Source organism: Panthera uncia, assembly GCF_023721935.1.
Source record: "Panthera uncia isolate 11264 chromosome B3 unlocalized genomic scaffold, Puncia_PCG_1.0 HiC_scaffold_1, whole genome shotgun sequence".
NCBI classification, from domain to species: Eukaryota; Metazoa; Chordata; class Mammalia; order Carnivora; family Felidae; genus Panthera; species Panthera uncia.
In genome coordinates, this window is record NW_026057582.1 from 12,575,951 (window position 1) to 12,597,381 (window position 21,431).

The following is a 21,431-nucleotide window of genomic DNA, read 5'->3' on the forward strand; positions in this document are numbered from 1 at the left end:
TTGAGGGTTATAAAAGAACTCAGTGATGTTTTTTTCCAGTGCTTATATAGTTTTATTTTTTGGATTGAGTACTTTGATACATGGAGCATTTTTCTTTGGGTATAACATAAAATAAGTATCCAACCTAATCTTTTTCATATGACTACTGGTTTTCTCAGTACCATTTAGTAAAAAAAAGTCCAAATTTCCACTGACCTGATGCTCTGCCTTTCCCATATTTTAAATTCTCATATACATCAGGGTCTGTTTCTTGATTCTCTGCTCTGTTTGGTTTGTTGAATCACCAGCCATAATCATGCTATTTTAGTTTATCCGAGTTCTACAGTGTGCTTTAATACCTGGCAAGGCTGGTCCTCAGAACCTTTTGGGGGGCCATCACGTTTGTTTATTTTTCAACATGAACTTTAGAATCAAATTGTTGAGTTCTGTATGGGTGTTGAGCTTGTTAGGGTGTTTTTATTGGGATCGTTTTAAATTAAAACAAATTTAGGGAGAATTGACATTTTTATGATACGGGTTATTCCTGCTTAAGAACACGGTATGTCTTTTCTCACGTGTTGAATTCTGAGACCTACAGGAGCGTTTCTCATTTTCCTCCCACCCACATTTCTTAAGTTAATCTTAGATAATCTGCCACGTGTCACCATTGTAAATGGGGTCTTCTCTTCTACTGTATCTTCTAGCTGAGAGCTGACAGTCTTTGTACATTAATTTTATACCTGCTGTCTGACTGCATTTTCTTACCCTCTCCATGGTACTTGTGTCCCGTCCTGTTCTTTCTCAGCCTGCTCATGGCACACTGGTTTGTCTCTAAGTTTTGCTGAAGGAACAGGTTATGAGATTTATTACCATTCTTGCTGTTCTTTAGGATGTGTTGGGAGCTGACGTGGATACCCACAACTAGGTTGCTGTCACATTCCTCCTCGGATTCATGGCTCACTGGGCATTTCTTGACCAGTCTCCTTCCCTTGGGACAAAATTTGCCTGATTGGCACAGGCTTCTCCAAACGATAAGATTATTGTAACGTTAGTATTATCTTGACAGATGCTTACCCTTGACACTTGCCAGATATGGAGTATAGTGTTTCTGTCAGAACTGCGTAGGTACGATTGTTTCCTACAATACACATGGTTTAGTTGTAATTGTCTTCCATTCATTTCTGTTGTTTTACTGTCTTCTACCTTAGGGCTCAGTAGCAGTGACTAGACTTGTCTCCTGGGCTGTAATTTGTTGACTACTCCTGTGTACTCCCATCTGTTGTAAGTCGCATTTCTGTGGTTTTTTTTTTTTTTTTTTAATTCTACATCATGAATATCTTCTTAGGCTCTGTTGTAATTTACATCTAATGGTATCATATGGATTTAATGGGTTTTCTCCGTTATATAATTATTTAGCCTTTCCAAGTCTTGTAACATGCAAACCATACGTACTTCCTTTTATAACTTTCTTTGTACCTCTCTCTGTATGGTTATAACAAGAAATACAAAAATATTTTAATCTATTCTTGTTCTCTGTCTCTCTCTCTCTGTCTCTTAAAATTGTATTCATTTTAACTAACAGTGGGAGAGAATTCTCTGTGGAAAATAATCTATAAAAACAATTTTTCTTTTGGTATTCTCTGATCTGTTAATGGTAATTTTGTCAAAATACCAGCTGATTTATGACTGTATAAACTATCAGATTTATCAGTAGAATTAAGACACTAAAGAAGAGAGTGAAGAAACAAATCACAAAGGGTTTTATAAAGGTGATGCCAAGGAGCTTTGTTAATAATGAATGCCACCCCGGCCTTGTAGACAGTATCATGAGTCATCCTTTCAATATGAATTGAAGTTATTGAAAGCGTTAAAGTTTCACTTTTGAGTCTTAATATCATCTCACACTTTGCAGGGCGAGGACATTGCCGAGATGGTAGCAGTTGGATCATGATACATTGCAGTCTGTAGTACTTGGCGAAACAGGCAGTAATGGAAGGAACTTCCTTTTCTTTGTTTTGAAGTAAATATGACTAATGTCCAACACTGATAGAGATGTCTTAGTCAGAACTTGATTTCGATAAGCTGGAATGCATTCATGAAGAAGTGCTATTAGGAAGTTGAGCTAAAACCAAAAGAAAAAAAAAAGGAAGATGACTTTGGCATGACATTAAAAAGAAATTATGTCTGTATGGTATGTGTGGTATATCATATTAAGACTGTACTTGAGATACAAGACAAGAAGAGGTGCGATCAAGAGAGATTTGGGTGGTCTGGAGGAGGAAGAGTAGGTGGAAATGAGAACCAGAATGTGTAGGAGTTCATGTATTTGAGGCCAATCTGAAGCAAGAGAAAAATTTGTAGGGGAAGAAAAGAAAAGAAGGCCAAGTAATAGTGCACAGTGGGAGTAGTGGTGAGGGCAGAATATGGGACTTAAAGCAGATAGCTCTTTGGAGGGTGCCACCGTAAGAGGAAACATGAGAGAGAAATGCTAAATAAAGGGATTTGAGATTAAAAAGGTTAAATGACTAGAGGTCAGAGTATTGCCAGACATAAGTAGATCTGTGGAGAGTGAAAGTAGAACCAGAAGATCTCCCTTTGAAAACAGGAGATGTAGGATTTCACCCTTGCTTTTGTCTGTTAGCTCTGCTTCCCCTCCTGCCAGCTGATTTCCAGGAGATGACATAAACAAAACAGAGCCTTCAAAAGTTGACCCAACTCTTCCCATGGTTATCCTTGTACGCCCTCAGGGGAAAATAGTGCTGTGTAGGTCGTTTCTGTAGTCTTTTGCAACATTTGAAGGCTCATCAAACTTAGTATCTCGAGTGGATTTCAGTGTCTCCACCTATTAATAGAAGCACATAAACTAAGAACAGCAGAGAGTTTCTGCGTTCAACAGTAAGTCACATCAGATGTGCATGGGTCTGAGCAGCTGAAACTATCCTCTACCAACTAGCAATGTATGTTTCTTCTCAACAAAGTGAACGTGTTCCATGTTATTAATGCTCTTGTTGCATGACTTCTCAACAGTATACTCAAAGCATGAACAGAAAAAGTTGTTGCAAATACTTAGAAGTGACTTCGAGTACCTATTTTTTTTTGTTTTGAAATGGAAAAATTAAATAATACGTAGAAAGTAATAATTGTGATTGAAAGCAGATGCTGTTTACTTTAATGTTAATCCCATAACATATTTCCCCAGTCTTACGGAGATGTAATTGACATATAACAGTATATTAAAGATGTACAACATAATGATTTGATATGTTTATATGTTGTGAAATGATTACCACACTAAGTTAGTTCACACCCATCACCTCAGAGAGTTACAAAAATTTTTTCTTCTGATGAGAACTTTCAAGACCTACTCTCTTAGCAACTTGCAAATATACAGTACAGTATTGTTAATGAGAGCCCCACAAAATATTGTCTCAAAAATACGAATAATTTGTCATAGGGAGTTGCTGGAATCCTGGAAATTTTGTGGGGATCTTCAGGTCGAGTTCTGAAGATTAGTTCATTGTTTTTAAAAAACAAATGTACTGGCTTAAAGGCTACTTCCTTCTCTTCCAGTCTCCTCCCCCTTTCCCAAACACACACAGAGACAGACCCACACCACAGAGTGTGCTGTCCTAAATCCAAGAAGGAAATATTATTGAGGATGCGATAACCCTACAACAACAAAACGGAATCTACTTGCTATTGTTAAATATCTGTGTCAGTTAAATGTCATTGAAATAAGACCTAAATTGCATCCCTTGTATGAAAAAAAAAAATTTGGCCTAAATTAGAGGAACATCATTCTAGCATAATAGAGAAAAAGATTCTTTTAATGGGAACTGTGAAGGATCTGGCACTTTATAATTATTTTTAATTATTTTCTACAAGGACATATTAATGTGTCACAGTACTAGAATTGCTGCCCACTGGTAGAAGTCTTACACACTGTAACTTGTTACTTCTCTAGACATAAACTTCACCCAGACTTTTGGGTGAAGACTTCTTCCTCAGTCCATGGGCCTGATACTGAGCCAGTTTAGAAGCATAGGGACTCTTGCAGGTCTCAAAAGTAGACGAATAAATGATGGTTCATGGGAGAGATGATATGTGGCTTCAAATTCAAGTTCATTATGTAGGTTTCCTGGAGGACTCTTTGGGATACTGACCCCTTTGGTACAAGAGGTGAACTGTATCAAGATTTTGTCAATTCTAAAACTCTTCATGCCTGCTTACCCTGTGCCAAGTGCTTGGAAATGGTAGCAAACAACCTAGACAAGATTCTCTACCCTCAGAGCCTTGTAATCGAAAAGGGGGACAGACATTAAATAAATTAGCACATAACTGAGTACTTAGTTGAAGCAAGTAGTCGGAAGGAGATGCAGAGGGCACTAATGAAAGTCAGTCGTGAAAACACCTAAGTCTAGTCTGTGTTGTCAGGCAAGACCTTCCCAGAGAAGTGACATTTAAAGTGTAATTTAAGAGGAAGAATAGAAGTTAGGTGAGCAACAGGAGGGGATATGGAAGAATGTTCCAGGCACAGGGCTCCACCCAGCATGTGTGGTAGCCTGAAAATAGGAGCAGTAGAGGGCTACCAAAATGTCAATGTGAACCCAGTGGAAACAGTCCTGTGTGGTGTGGTTGTGAGGTCAGATCATGCAGGGCTTTTAGATCTTGGAGTCGGATGGATTTGTGTCACCTTAAGCAAGTCCCTTGGTTTTAAGCATGATTTACAACTTACCAATGTCTTCTCCGTTAGCTGTTTTGCAAAACGGACTACCCCAAGTTAAGTGGCTTTAACACAACCATTTTGGGACAAGTCAGTTTGGGCTGGACCCACAGGCATGGTTCCCCAGTCTTACTTTACTCTCCTTGAAATCTTTCTCTTGGTTTGCAAAGTACAGCTGAAAAGTCAAGTAATGTGAGGGCTGAAAAACATTCATTGTCTGGTAACGCAAGGTTGTTTTTAACCCTAGTCTACGATGCTATTATGAAGGTGGACATTGTTCTGTAGTGTGTTAAGCAGTAAATAGAGGCTATGGTGGGCTGAATGATGGCCACCCAGAAATGCTCACAGCCTAATCCTTGGAACCCATGAATATGTCAGGTTATACGACAGATGAGAATTAAGGTTGCAGATGGAATTAAAATTGTTAGTCAGCTACCTTAAAATAGGGGGATTTTCCCAGATTACCTGGACAGGCCCAGTGTGATCACAGGGGAGGGTGGTTAAAAGTGAAAGAGGAAAGCAAAAGAGGAGAGTGCACTGGAGATGTGACTACAGAAGAGGTTAGAGTAACGGGGTGTGAGCAGTTGACTTGACTGCCATTGCTGGCTTTGAAGATGGAAGGGGCCATGAGCCCCAGTGTGGGTAGCCTCTTGAAGCTGGAGAAGACCAGGAAACAAGACTTTCCCCCAGAACTTCCAGAATAAATGCAGCCCTGCTGACACCTTGATTTTAGCCCAATGACATGCATGTCAGACTTATGACCTACAACATAAAGTAATAAATTGGTTTTGTTTTAAGCCACCAAATCTTGTAGTAATTTGATTACCAACAATAGGAAGTGAACAGAGGGTAGGGAGAGTCGGATATCCACATAGACCCTCTAAAGAAGTTTGCCATCAAAGGAAGAAGAAAGAGAAGATGAGGACCTGCAGGATTTAGGGAGGATGGTATTGTTTGAAAATGGCAGAGATTCTGCACTTTTGAATTTTTACATTATTTGTGTGATTTCTGAGTTATTTTTATGCTTCTTAGAGATACAGCAACAGAGTGCTTACCCGACACTCCCCACTACTATCACATAAAACTCTTTAAAAGCAAGTTAATTGTACTTGAATACAAATCAGATATCTCTGCAACTTTAAAACTTGATTGCACTAAAATACCAATTCTATAAGAACATTTCTCTTTAGCTTAATACTGACTAAAACTAATTATACCCTAGTAGTACTTGACGGTAATATATGTTAAACATTTATAAGCCTTGAAATTATGCTTACGTTGAGAAAGTAGATGTCAGGACACCATGAATTTGAATTTTATTTCTAAATCATTACAAGTAAACTGGGCATTATTTTTCAATCCTATAAATTGTAATTGATCTCTATAAACAATAACAGTAGTCAATAAACACTGTGCAGTGCATGCTTATTATATCTGGCCCAAGTTTAACTCTTGGTAGCTCATTGAATCCTCATGACAATCTTATGTGGGAGTTGGAATTATTTATATTCACATTCTACAGATAGAGAATATGAGCCATTAAACATGAAAAGACCCATTTAGCAAATACAAAAGAATTGAGATATAATTTTTTTTAAGTTTTTATTTATTTATTTTGAGAGAGACAGAGACAGCACAAATGGGGAGGGGCAGAGAGAGAGAAGGAGAGAGAGAATCCCAAGCAGACTCCAAACTGTCTGTGCAGAGCTCGATGCGGGGCTCAAACTCACAAAACCATGAGATCAGGACCTGAGCAGAAACCAAGAGTCAGACGCTTAACCAACTGAGCCACCCAGAGCGCCCAGAGATATAATTTGTATTATCTTAAGTTGGCTTTATTGTGATTTTTTTTACAAACTTCTGCCTTTTAAAATATTTTTTAAAAATTTGCATGTAGTTGACACACAATATTACACTGATTTCAGGTGTACAACATAGTGTTTCATCTTCTCTATATGTTATGCTACCTCACCACAAGTATGGTTACCATCCGTCCCCTTACAACACTATTAAAATACCATGGACTGTCTTCCCTGTGCTGTGCTTTTTATTCCTGTGACTTACTCATTCCATAACTGGAAGCTTGTTGACCCATTTTGCCCATCTCCCCACCCCCTTCCCACTGGCAACCATTAGTTTGTGCTCTGTATTTATAAGTCTGATTATGCTTTTGTTTGCTTACTCATTTTTTTGTTTCCTAGATTCCACATATGAGTGAAATCTTATGGTGTTTGTCTTTCTCATTCCGACCTACTTCATTTACCAAAATACCCTCTGGGTCCATTCTTGTTGCAGACGGCAAAATCTCATTCTTTTTAATGGCTCTGTAATATTCCAGTTGTGTGTGTGTGTGTGTGTGTGTGTGTGTGTGTGTGTGTGTACACACACCCCACATCTTCCTTATCCATTTGCCAGTAAACATTTAAGTTGCTTGCTTCCATATCTTGGCTGTTGTAAATAATGCTGCAGTAAACATAGGGGTACATATATCTTTTCAAATTAGTGTTTTCATTTTCTTTGGGTAAATACCCAGTAGTGGAATTACTGAATCACAAATATCATGACCTGAGCCAAAGTCAGGCGCTTAACCGTCTGAGCCACCCAGGTGCCCCTGTTGCTAATTTTTTTTTTTAATGTTTATTTATATTGAGAGAGAGAGAGAGAGAGAGTATGTGCGGGCAGGGGAAGGAGAGAGAGAATCCCAAGCAGGTTCTGCCCTGTCAGAGCAGAGCCTGATATGGGGCTTGGTCTCATGATCATGACCTGAGCAGAAATCAAGAGTCAGATGCTTAACAGACAGAGCCACCCAGGCGCCTTCTGTTTTTAATTTTTTGAGGAAGCCCCATACTATTTCCCACAGTGGTTGCACCAGTTTACATTCCCACCAACAGTGCATGAGGGTTTTTTTTCCCTCTACATCCTCACCAACGCTTGTTATTTCTTGTCTTTCTGATTCTAGCCATTCTCACAGGTATGAGATGACACCTCACCTGTGGTCTTGATTTGTATTTCCCTGATGAGGAGTGATGTCGAGCATCTTTTCATGTGTCTGTTGGCCATCTGGATGTCTTTGGGAAAATGTTTATTTGGGGTTTTTGTCTATTTTTTAATCAGATTGATTTTTTGGTGTTGAGTTGTGTAAGTTCTTTATATATTTTTTATATTAACCCCTTAAAATGTAATCATTTGCATATAAGAAGTTTCTTTTAGTTTACTCAAGGAACCAGCAGTCTATACAAGCATCATTTAAGGTCTTGCATTGTATGGACTATAAAATAGGTTCCAGCTGCTGCACACTCTCAGATTTTCTTCCTCTCTTCTTTCTTTTGCACGTTAACAATTTCTTGGAAATTTTTGGAAATGCCTATCATATTTGGTAAAAATTTAAACATAACAATAATATCAAGAGTTGGTGAGAACTTTGTTTTTTAAGGCATTCATTCACTGTTGGTGGGGAGTATGAGTGGCTATAAGCCTTTCTGAGGAAAGCGCTTATAAAATATTGTCAGCAATAAAAATTTAATATGTAAGTATGTTATAGCTCTGCAGTCTAACTCTATGAATCTGTCCTACTAATCTATACTTGCCCAGCCAGACAAAATGTACGTCCAACAAACAAAGAGAAAGAGCAATGGAATTAGAAAATCATCATTGGATCCAAAGTGGGTAGACAGTGGTTTGATGAGGAATAGGATATTTCTACATAGTCTCAATTCATCTCCCCATAAATTACCAGTTAATTACAAAAGGAAACAGAGTAACTCTACTGTGGAGAAACCTGGCAAACACCACACTAATCATGTGATCAAAATTAACACCAATATTGGGAGAACTAACATCACATGCTTCCTGATATTTTCTAAGACGGTCACATCATGTCATTGCTATTCCTTCCAAGAATGCATAACCTGCATCTGATCATGAGAAAACATCTGGGGGGAAAAAATGAAATTGAGGGTTTGTCTATGAGATAACTGAACTATCTTCTTCATAGATGTCAAGATCAAGAAAGAAAGACTGAGGGTCCAGACTAAAGACCTAGGATCTCCAATGCATTGTGTGATCATAAACTGGGTCCTAGGCTAGAAACAAAAGTAGCTAGAGAGCGTATTAGTGGGACAGATGACAAGACTTGAATAAAGGGCAAATTAGATAATAGTGTTTTTATCATAAAGTTTCTGATCTTGATAATTGTACTGTGGTTATAGAAAAGGGTGGGTTTTTTTTTTCCTTAGGAGGTGCACCCTGAAGGATTTAGGGGTAGGAGCGTGATGTCTCCAACTTATTCTCAGGAAGAGTATGCACATATATAAAAACACGAAAGAATACTAAAGCAAATGAAGCAAAATGTAAACAGTTGGTGAATTTTCATCATGGTTATGTAGGGATTCCTTGTACTGTTCTGGCAAATATTTTTTGTAAGTTTGAAATTATATCAAGATAAGTTTAAAAATAAATAAATAAAGCCCACAGGCAAGGCAGGATGACCTAGGAAAAACTTTTCAAATAGGGCCCAGATGTAATGACTAGTTTTCACCAGCCTTTCTTGACTAAAGATGATGCCACATTTCGTGTCAATATTCCATATAATGTAAGCCTGAGGAACAAGATTAGAGTATAATTTGTCCAAAATGGTGTTATTCAAGTTTATACTTCTCTTCTGTTCTGACTTTGGCCAGAGCCATTATGGCATATCCAGAAAGAGGTATAGATACAATTACATGTATCATCCTTTGTATGTATTATTTCTCACAACCAAATATTTGATGAGATTTGGACTGCCGACAATTTGAGGTTCTAATCTCTGACAAGGACCTAGACTGTAGTGGTGCCTGGCTGGCTCTATTGGTAGAACGTCGGACTCTTGATCTCAGGGTCGTTAATTCTAGCCCCATGTTGGGTGTGGAGCCTACTTCAACAACAATAACAACAACAAAGAACCTGGACTCCTAGACTGTAGCTCTTCTGTGTTGCCAAATTCAATTCATCGTCTTGAACAGGCAGGTGGGCTAAGGTTATCACCTCTTAGGAAAAATTAAGGAGTCTTCCATAAGGATGGAGGTATTCCTGAAGGCAAGGCCAAGTAATTTCTTTTTTTTTTTTTTTTTTTTTTGAGAGAACAGCCCAGTCCATTCCTGCAAGATATAAATTGACTCTTTTAAATTATGTGCTATAAATGGGTCAGTGATAATTTTAGCTTGGTACATTCTTAGAAGAGATTGAAACTCATTGTTTACTGTGGCCGTTAAAAAAACCCCTCTGTGTAGCAACCCCCCCTCCCGCCAAGAATGTCTACTTTTGAGCACTGTGACATTCAGATGAGCCCTCCAGACTTGTCAAACTTAATTGTGAAAAACATGTAAGATAGCACAATTTTATGACCAAATATATAGAATTATTGGCTCTAAGCCATTTACATGTTTGAAGGACAAAACAGTTGATTTTCTTTTTTTTTTTTTAGAACAGTTGATCTTAAGGCAGTTTTTTGGACAGTAATTAATCAGACCAGCTGCACGATGAGGCTGCTGTTAGTAAGCAACAGTAAAACCGTATTTGGAGGAAGTGAAACACATTTCTAATACGGCATAAAAAAATCACTCTTTGGAGTTAGACTGCCCATATTCATAATCCCTATCCTCCCACTCACAGGATATACAACTTTGTATATTTGTTTAGCCTCACTATTCTCTAGGGAGTACCTATTTTCTCTGGGGATCATACTATTAGAATAGTACCTAGGAGCACTGTTGATAAGGGTCAGATTCACTGTCATATCTAAGTGGAACAGGCACATAGAAGGTGCCCCATGTCTGTAGTTGTTATTACTTCTTTGTCTGGTCTCAAAAGCAGCGAGCTGTGTTGAGATAATAAATTTTAAAGGAGAGCAGTGAAAACCCTGTTTTATGTTCCTGAATTCCTACCTGTCAGCAGCCCTTTCCTGCTTCCCTGACTTACAGGCTATAGAGATGCGGCTTCCATACAAACAGCAGTAGCCAAGAGCCTTCACTGAGTCAGTACCACTTGGTCCACTTTATGCCCAGAGAGGCAAGAAGATTCAGGAATATCAGTAAAAATGGAGCATTCTCATGCTGTTTCTGACAGTTTCCCTATCATAAACAGGATAAAAACAGTCAGCATTGGCTTCAGACAAACAAACAAACCACCAAAAAACGCCAAACTTCATGCTTGCAATTTGTTGTGAAAGAAATTGGCAGAAACCTGAGAAATCTAATTTCTAGAAATCTAACGAATCCATAATTTGCACAGGAAACTTATTACTCAGGGTAGACATGTTGGCATGGGCCAAAAGCTGACCAAGCAGAGTAGACCTGAGGTAATTCCAGTTTCCACTCAGCGACTTTTTTCAGTCTGAGCTTTTAGTAAGTCTTTTATGGGAGGAAATATAATTTATGCTCAGTTGGAAAGGATGGGGGTGAAGGGTGGGGTTCCTTGCTTTATAAAGCTGAGAAGAATCTTCCTCCCAGATATCAGTAAGGATCCGGGTTTTTGTGATGTCACTGACCATATCCATGCCATTGCTAACTCTGTCCCAGAATCTGCCTGCTTTCCTGATTCCAGTATTCTCCTTCAAGAGAGTCAAGATTTTATAATTCAGCTCATATTTAACAATATCCCTACGGTCTTTTAAATCTGTGTTATTGTTGTCTCACTGCCTGGCTAAATTGTTTTTACTTAGGGCAAGCAAGCCCCAACTTTACCCTATTAGATTTGCTAGATCTCTTGATAACCACACCAATGTAAAGACACCAGAATGCGGTCCCAGCACATCCTCAGTAGTCAGAGATCTTGCTGAAAATGAAAACCCCTTGCTCCATTTCACTTTGTAAAGCTCTGGACCTCACCAGTCCAATCCTAAATACAAATAATCCCCAGGACAGCTATGCCAAGCAAGGGTAGAAGTCAGTGAGAAGTGAGCTCGGTGCCCCGGAGAGGCCGGAACCGGGTGTGTGTGCCGTGATGATAAAGTTTGCTGTGCTGGAGACCTGTAGGACACTATTTTCGGATGTTTCCCATGTGCTGGCAGCCAGTACTCGTTGGTTTGTTTGTAAATAGAACTTGATAGGAACTTTTCGATTCAAATTTACAATGTTGTTGTAGGGGCCATGTTCCTTAAACTGTTTTTGGCTTCCAACTCCCTGGAGAATCTGATAAAAGCTGTAGACCCTCTCTTCTCAGAAGAATGCACAGATGCTTACATATGCTTGAAAACAATTGCACATAATTTCAAGGAATTTACATGAAGCACTTTCAGAGCCTGCTCTTCATTGCTCCAAAACCAGCCATAAGAAGTCTATCTTCCTCTCCCTCAAAACGTTCCAGAGGGCTCTTTTGTACCTCTTTAACAGTCTTTGAATAATTGAGGGTGATGATGAGGATCATGGTAACTACCTTGTATTGAGCTTTCAGTGTTTGTTAGACACTGTGTATTCCTTACCCCCAGACGTGAACTCTGGGTCATCCTCTCCAAACCTGTTCTTCCAGCAGCCTTCCCCAACTCCATCTCTTCAGGTGCTCCGGTGGGCCTGGATCTGTACTCCTACCACTGCAGTCGCCTTCCTCCTAACCACCATCCTCTCTCACCCTGCTTCATCCCAAGTGATCCCCTTATTTCTACCCTTGCCCTTCTCAACACAGCAGCCAGAATCATTGAGCCTAGTAAAGCGCAAGTCTTATCTTCCCTCACTGTTCTACTCAGAATCCTCTACAGGCTTCCCATCTCATTCAGAGTGAAAGATGAGATCCTTCCAATGGCCAGCTCAGCTCCAGAGGATCACAATACGTTGTACCGTGCATGGTATGCATAGCAGCCCCGGTGATGGTCTGTAAGACTTTGCACAACTCTCCCACCCCCATAACTCAGTGACTTCTGTGACCTTTGCTCCCCTGCTACGTTTTCCTTGTTCACTGTGTTCTAGCCACGTTAGCTTCCTTCCTAATTGTTAGGTGCACCAGGCTCTCCCGCCTGAAGCCTTTGCATTTGTTACTTCTGCCAGGAATCGGGTCCCCCCAACATCTGCTTAGCTCATGTCTTCACTTTCTTAAATTCTTTGTTCAAGAGTCACCTTGGTGAGGCATACACCGACCACCCTTATTAAAATGCAGTCCTCGGCTCTATCCTGGCATTCCCTATCTGCCTTTAGCTGTGCTATTTTTTCCATAGCAATCATCATCTTCCAACGTATTCATAGTATCTTGTTTACTTATGTTTCTCTCTTCCCACTGGAATGCAGGCTTCACTAGGATGGAAAATTATTGCCTGTTTAGTTTGGCATATGGGTGCAGTATCTAGAAAAGTAATTGTTATATAATAAGGGCTCAAAGCCTGTTGAATGAAATGAACAAACCCTAGGGAAATATATTGTTCTCCTTTTATAATTATGGTTTTAGATTCAAAGAGATTAAGCAACTTGCTCAAAGTCACACAACTGATGAATGGTATCACTAGGATTTTTGGATTTTCTGACACTAAAGACTTAGGTTCTTAAATACCAAAAATACTTCTTTCCAAGGATATATAAAATAAGAGGTCAAAATGTAGTCTAGAAGTGGCAGTCTTACAAGGCTGAGGAGTCAAAAGTTGGAGTTTGGGGCCAACACAGTGGCTAGCAAGGACCCTTTTCCTTTGTGGCAAAGGACCCTGCCAAGAAGGGAACCACAGGTGAGGTGGTTCAGAAATCTCTGTGTGTGGACTGACTTCCCAGCAGTGAGTGCATGGGGTGAACATCTAAGTGGCCCAGACAAAAGCTGGAAAGGTTGAAAGAGCCCGATAAAGATTTCAGCAGCTCCCACCTTCGGGGAGACAGTTTGCAGTTAAATTCCTCCCAAGGTATAGGGACTTGGTAAACTCTACAAGACTTTTGTCAAAATTCTAGAAGAGCCAGGCCATAAGAGTAAGAACCACACTTGCAGAATCAAAAATAAGTGGTGGTAGCGAATTTTAACTCGTTGAATAAACTAAACCCCTGAGTTCCTTCAGATGTAAATAAATAAATTGAATGATGGGATTTGGGATAATTACATGGTTTCAAAGTACTTCTCCAAAAATACTTACTAATTACAAAGTGAAATAGGTAACTTTACGGTAGAGAAGCCAAGGAGACACTGCCTTAATCAAGAGATCAAAGTGAAAATCATTGATACTAGGATGAATCGAAATCAGGCCCTACCTGAGACGATGCACCAAGAACAGTGCGACTTCCATGATTTCCTCTAGTGATGCTCACCTGAGTATGATCATGCAGGTACATCAGACAAATTCAGATTGTGGGACAGTGTGCAAAGTACGAAGTCTGTAATCTTCCCAGTGTCAAGGTTATGAAAGTCAAGGGAAGACAGGAACTATTCCGAACTGAAGAAATTGGATGACTAAACTGAACATTTGATTCTAAACTGGAAACTTTTGCTGTAATACTTTGAGAACAACTAAGGAAACTTGACATTAGGATTGAGTATTAGATGGTAACAATATATTTGTGTTAATACACTGATTTTGTAAATGATCATGTCATGGTATGGCATACAGATGAAAGTGTGCTTGAGTGATGGGTTGTCAACTTGACAAATCACTTAGATGGGTTCCTGAAAAAAGTTTTATGACTATATTTAAGACTTGTCTTTAGATTTATGATTGTTTCAAAATAAAATGGAAAAAAAAAGTGTATTTCTATATAGTAGGATCAAACAACTGGAAAGTGGAATTTTTTGAACATAAAATACTTGGGAATAAATTTACTCTGTAAATTCTACATTGCTGAGAGAAATTAAAGAAAACATGGTTAATAGAGAGATGTACCATGTTCATGAGTAGGAACACTCAATGTTGTTCACATGCCAGTTCTCCCTAAATTGAACTATAGATGGAAAACCGTCAAAGTCACAATCTAAGCAGGGTTTTTGGTGGAGACTGACAAACTGACTCCAATTCCTATGCAAAAACAAAGGAACTAGAATAGCTCGTTCAGTCTTAAAGAAGAACAAATATGGGAGGCTTAAATGATCTGATTTAAAAATGACTATTAAGTCACAGTAATCAAGGCAGTATGGCATGAAACATATAGATCAGTGGAATAGAACAAGACTCCAGAAACACACCCACACTTCTATTAGCCCTTTGATTTTTGACAAATGTTACAAAGCAATTCAATGGGGAAAGAAGTAAGTGGTGCTAGTACAATGAAAAAAGTGAATCTCAACACTTACTTTGCTCCATACACAAGTATTAGTTTGAAACAGACCCTAAACATAAAAGTTAAGCATATAAAGCATTTATAAGAAATCATAGGAGAATATCTTTATAACTAGTGTAGGCAAAGTCTCCTCAAAACAGTAACCAAAAGGAGGAGGCGGACGGAAGCAGTATGAGAAGAGGAGGAAGAAGGAGGAGGAGAAAACGGAACTAATAAAAATTAAACATTTTCTGCTCATCAAGAGACACTTTTGAGAAAATTAAAAGCAAACCACTCACTCAGAGATAATATTTTCCATACATGTACTTGACAAAGAACTTGTATCCAAAATCTACAAGAATGCCTTTAAATTATTTTAAAAAGTAAACAAAGAGAGCTTGCTCCTAGAATGGTCATGTGAGGAGCTACATGGACCTGCTTTCCAGGGAAACAACTGTAACTAATAAAAGTTATCATTTAAAATCTCTGGAGGTTAGCCTGTGGGTGGGCATACATACAGCAGTTGAAGAAACATTTATTCAAGGAAATCTAAGTGTTAGAACAGCAAAAGTGGGTGGCACTTGAGCCATGACCTTCTGCCCTCTCCCACACTGCATGACCGAAACTCCATTTGGGTGGGGGTAGCCAAGAAGTTGGGGTCCCCTTCCCCTCAGCTCCCAGTTAAGAGATACTGTATCTCATCAGGAGATTTCAGGACACCAAGCATTTCTCATTCACCCAGCTCCTTGCTACAGAGGCTAAATTGTTGGCAAAGAATTGTGGCTGAGAGTTTGGGAGCTCCTTTCCTCCACCCAGCCCCCACTCCTAGGGCAGAAGCTTTGTTCTAGGCTTGGAAAGTTGAGAATATGGAGCTCTGATGCTCTTGCCCTGCTTGATTTGTAGGGTGAGGGTTCTGTGCTGGTAGAGGCAAACTGAGAAGGCCAGGGACTAGTGCCTTCATGTAGCACCTTATTAATTAAGCAGGGGTGTCACTCTGAGAGAAGTGGGCCACTGTCCTCACCCCCAGCCCCAGAGCAGTGCATCAGAGATTTCCCCAGAGGGAGAAGTAGTGCATAAACCCGGAACTCTGAAGTTCTTAACAAAAGAACTTACTTGAAGCAGAGTATGTAGAAGTTCAAACCTAAGGATGAGGGGGGAAAATGGGGACTTTGGTGGTGGTAAGCAATTAAGAGGAGGCTTCGTAGCTCCATTAGAGCAGCACACTAAACTGTTGGAATGAGCATACCAGGGAAATAGTCAAGGATGAAGAACACTTTTGGGGCCAGAACAAATCTCAAACACCGGCCTCAGAAACTAACCCTACAACAGAGCCTGAATTTATTGGATCAGACTGGGGAGTAACTTATGCCCCAGGGCATAAATTGAAAACAATAGATCAATCAGCCAGCCATTAGTGGAGCTCAACAACTGGGTATAATATGAAAGAGTCAGACAGCTTAACAGATCAGGTTCTTAAAGAGAGTAAAAAAAAGAGTCCTGCTAAACCATTCTATGAATGCCCAAGGTTGTGTCCTCTAAGGAGCAGCAGCAGAGACTTCTTGCAGGTAAAACAGACCTCACTAGAATACTCAGTTATTAAATAAAGAAAAAATAAATAAAAACAAGCTTCTGGTGGGGGTAGGGAGTTGGAATCAGATCATAACTTGAATCCACAAGAAAAAAAAAAAACGAAGAGAACCAAAAATGTAAATAAGGCTAACATGCTAAATTATAAACATATACTTGCTCTCCTCTCAGCTTCTCTGAAGGACATAAAATTGTGTAATCATTGTTATATTCTGGTGGCTTGTAACATGTAGTTGTACTGTGTGTAACAATATCGCATAAAAAGGAAGAGGCCATGAGCTCTACAGGAGTAATGTTTGTGTGTGTCACTGAAATTAAGTTGGTATATATCTGAAGCTTTTTTGATGTTAATGTGCATATAATAAGCCATAGCACAGCCACTAATAAAAAGTGAGATTCATTAAAGGAATTAAAATGTTGTATTAGAAAATATTCACTTAGTGAAACAGAAAGGAGTAAAAGAGGAATAGAGAAAAAATATATAGAAAACGAAAAAGTAGAACAGCAGACAGACATCAACAATATCAATAATAACATTAAGTGTAAATGGAGTAGTCCATGTAATCAGAAGGCAGAAGTTGTCAGACAAGGGGAGAAAAGAATCAACATTATGCTGTTTACAGGAGATACAGTGTAGATTCAAAGATACAAATAGATTAAAGAATGAAGATGGAAAAGAAGAAATCACACAGCAACTACAAGAAAGCAGGAGTGGCTTACTAATATCAAACAAAATAGACTCAAAAACAAAAAAATGTTACTCCAGATTAAAAAGGGACACTTCATAATGATCAAAGTGCCAAATCATCAGGAAGACATAACAATTGCAAACAAACATGCATCTAACAATGTAGACCCAAAATACGTGAAGTAAAACTGATAGAAATGAAGGGAGAAATAAACAACTCAACAACAGTACTCCACTTTCAATAATGCTTTAGATTAACTAAGCAAAAGAGCAGCAAGGAAATAGAAGATAAACCACCTAGATATAACAGACATCTGTAGAGCTCTCTGAACAAACACAGCTGAGTACATATTTTTCTCAAGTGGATAAGGAACATTCTTTTAAGATAGGCCATATGGTATGCCACTAAAAAAATAAGTACACCTCTGGGTGCTTGGCTGGCTCAGTTGAAAGAGCATTGACTCTTGATCTTGGGGTTGTGAGTTTGAGCCCCACGTTGGGTGTAAATTTTACTTAAATAAACCTTTTCTTAAAAACACCTCAATAAACTTTAAAAAGTTTAAAATTATACAAAGTATGTTCTCTGACTGCAATGGAATGAAGTTAGAAATCAATAACACAAAGAAATTTGGGATATTCACAACTGTGAAATTTAACAATTTACTCTTATGTAACCAGTGTGTCAAAGAACAACTCTAAAGAGAAATCAGAAAATACTTTGAGATGAGAGAGAATGAAGACATGACATACCACATCTTATGAGATGCAGCTAAAGTAGTGCTTAGTGGGAAATTCATAGTTGTAATTGCCTGAATTGAAAAAGAAGAAAAAAAATTTTTTTTAAAGAAGATCTCAAATCAGTAACTTTATCTTCCACCTTAAGGCACTGGAAAAAGAAGAGCTAACTCACACCAAAGCAAGCAGATACAAGGGAAATAATAAAGATTAGAGCAGAAATTAATCCAATAGAGAATGTGCAAACAGTAAAGCAAATGAGTGAAACCAAAAGATGATTCATTGACAAACCTGTAGTTAGATTGGCCAAGTAACACAGGAAGAAGGCTCAAGTCAGCAAAATTAGGAATAGAAGAAGGGACTACTAACTACAGAATTAAAAAGGGTCATAAGGGAAAACTGTGAACAGCTGTCTGCCAAAAATTAGACAATTTAGGTGAAATAAATTCCTAGAAAGGCACAAACTATTAGAGTTGACTAGAGGAAATATAACATCTGAATAGACCTATAACAAGTAAGTAAATTGAAGAAGGAGAAGACGTAATGAACTAACCACAATGAAAAGCCCAGACCCATGTAGCTTCCGTAGTGAATACTGACAAATGTTTAAGAAGGAATTAATGCCAGTCTTCACAAATGTCCAAAATATAGAAGAGGAAGAAACACTTTCCAACCAATTCTATGAGGCCAGTATTACCTCAACACCAAAACCAGACAAAAATATCAAGATAAATCAAGAAAATTATAAACCAATATCTCTTATGAATAAAGACACAAAAATCCTCAACAAAATACTATCAAACTGAATCCAGCAACATATTAAAAGGAAGGTATACTGTGGCCAAGTAGGATTTATCCCAGGAATGCAAGGAAAAGTGAAAATCAATTAATATACCTTACTAGTCAAATAAAGGACAGAAACCATATTATCATCATGGTAGACATAGAAAAACATTTGACAAAATTCAACACTCCTTTGTGATAAAAACACTCCTACTGCTACTTTTTGGTAGGAATAGCGAACTTCCTCAAAATCAAGAGCCATTCTTTCCCCCTAAAATCAGGAGCAAGGCAAGAATATCCACTTTCACTGCTTTGTTCAACATGAATGGATTAACTCCAAATGTTTCAAAGATTAAAAGTAAGAGCTAAAATGAAAAAATTTCTTAGTGGAAGATGGGTAAATCTTTGCAACCTTGGTGTTGGCAATGGTTTCTTAAATATGGTATCAAAAGCACAAGCAACTAAAGAAAAAAAAGATAAATTGGAATTTAAATTGGATGGAGTGATGAAGATGTTTTAAAATTGAATGTGTTGATAGTTGCATAACTGAATATACTAAAAACTATCGAATTTCATGGTATGTGAATTATATTTGTTTTTTTTTAATGTTTATTTACTTTTGAGAGAGAGAGAGAGAGAGGGAGAGAATGAGTGGGGAGGGGCAGAGAGAGCCAGAGACACAGAATCCAAAGCAGGCTCCAGGCTCCGAGCTGTCAGCACAGAGCCCGACATCAGGCTCGAACCCGCAAGCCATGAGATCATGACCTGAGCCAAAGTCAGACACTCAATCAACTGAGCCACCCAGGTACTCCTATGTGAACTATATTTCAAATGAAGAAAAGAAAATCAGGGGCCCCTGGGTGGTTCAGTCAGTTATGTATCTGACTCTTGATTTCAGCTCAGGTCACGATCTCACGGTTTGCAGGATCGAGCCTGTGTTAGGCTCTGTGTTGAGAACGTGGAGCCTGCTTGGCAAATTCCCTCTCTCTCTCTCTCTGTGCCCCTTCCCTCCCCTGCACACTCTCTCTCTCTCAAAAATAAACTTAAATATAAACATCAAAAGGCAAACAAAACAAAACCCACTTTAATATACTTCACCAAAGAAGATATAAAAATGTTCAATAAGCTGGGGCACCCGGGTGGCTCAGTGGGTTGAGTGTCCAACTTTGGCTTAGGTCATGATCTCCTGGCTTATAAGTTTGAGCCCACATCGAGCTCGTTGCTTTCAGCCTATCAGTGCAGAGCTGGCTTCTGACCCTCTGTCCTCCTCTCTGTGGCCCTTCCCCACCTGTGCTCTCCCAAAAATAAGTAAATATTTTTTTAAATGTCCAATAAGCCATGGAAAGATACTAAGTATCATTATGATTCAGGAAAGTGCAAATTAAACCCATAATGAGATACCACAACACACTAAACAGAACAACTAAAATTATAATGACTGAGAGTACCAACTGCTTACATTATAGAAATTCTCGCTGACCTCATATCCCAGCCACTGATTAGCACAAGTACTTAACCCATAAGGACACTTCAGTTGTACCATAGTTCCTGCCATTATAGCCCTTTGGCAGCTTCTGTATCTACTTACCACTGTCGATACCTGGACCGCTGCGTAGAGCTGGCTGTTCACTTTGTAAAGTATGCAACCATGTACCTACAAATAAATTTTTATTTTATGAAAGTCAGGTCTTCACCTTTGGCTCTTGGGCGATTCCAAAAGTAGAAAGTAGGTTACTTGATGCTATTTTAGGTTTGTTTTCTTAAGTTTGTCATTAGTTGTTCTCTGTCTCCCCAGTAAATGGAAAATAAACCACTTTCTATGTTCCAAGCAACCATAATCCACAGTAGTTAACCATTTCCATTGTATGGATAAAAACTGCAGCTGAGAGAATCTTGATTTGCTCAAGGCAGGACACAGTGAAACCGCTGTTTGATCCCAGTCTGAGAGTTACAAAGCCCAGGTCCTATGGCCTATATTGAAGTCCCTGAAAGATAGTATATTGGATTCTTTTTACAACACACTTGCCTTTGAGTTTCAGAGTGATTTTTTTCAGAGTATATTTAATATTCCACTGTAAAGAATCTGTGTTTAATTAATATATCTATGGAGTGCTTCCTGTATGTGGGTACTGTTTGTAGAGATGAATACATTGATCCAGACTTGTAGAAAGCTCAGAGTTTCGTAGAGAAGGCAAGTGTGCAAATAAACATTTTCAATACAGTAAGATAACTGCAGTGGGAGAAGTCTTTAGTAAGTACAGTGGCTAACAAAAAAGGAAGTGATCAACTGCTGGAGTGGTTATTGAAGATGAGAAAATGGCATAGGACATGCAAGGATGGATGGGTAGGAGTTTGTCAGTTGGTCAGCTGACCTGTGGGTGTCTGTTTCTGTGTCATGACTAAGTGTGGAAACCATGTATGCATAAACATCAGTATTTGATTTAAGTAAATAACTACTTAAAGGTAGAAAAAATTCATTGTTAGTTGGCAGGAATGCTGTGTTCCTTTACACCTTTTTAATAATTAGCTTTGTGTTAAGATATAATTAAAACCTCTGAGCAAAATGCAGAAGCCTTAGAAGGGCAATGCTTTTTATTGGCATGCGCTTTGTAAAACACACTGCAAAACAACCATTAGAGTTCTTTCATTCTGTTGCATCTGCTTTTTTGGAATTTAAAGCTAACCAGGCAAGATGAAACAAAAATTTGCAAGTTCGTGAAGATTTTGCTTTGTTCCTTTTTCAAATTTT

The 21,431-nt window shown here is 38.7% G+C and overlaps 1 protein-coding gene and 1 long non-coding RNA gene across 5 annotated transcripts in view; both read left to right on the forward strand.

Moving 5' to 3' along the window:
- The window catches only part of RPS6KA5 (ribosomal protein S6 kinase A5), a 177,396-nt gene that overhangs the window by 77,451 nt on the left and 78,514 nt on the right, over positions 1 to 21,431 (forward strand). The window lies entirely within an intron of this gene.
- Positions 1,268 to 21,284, forward strand: LOC125909256 (uncharacterized). The gene is made up of 2 exons (XR_007453621.1): positions 1,268 to 18,147; positions 18,237 to 21,284. It is a non-coding gene; the product is annotated as an uncharacterized LOC125909256 (long non-coding RNA).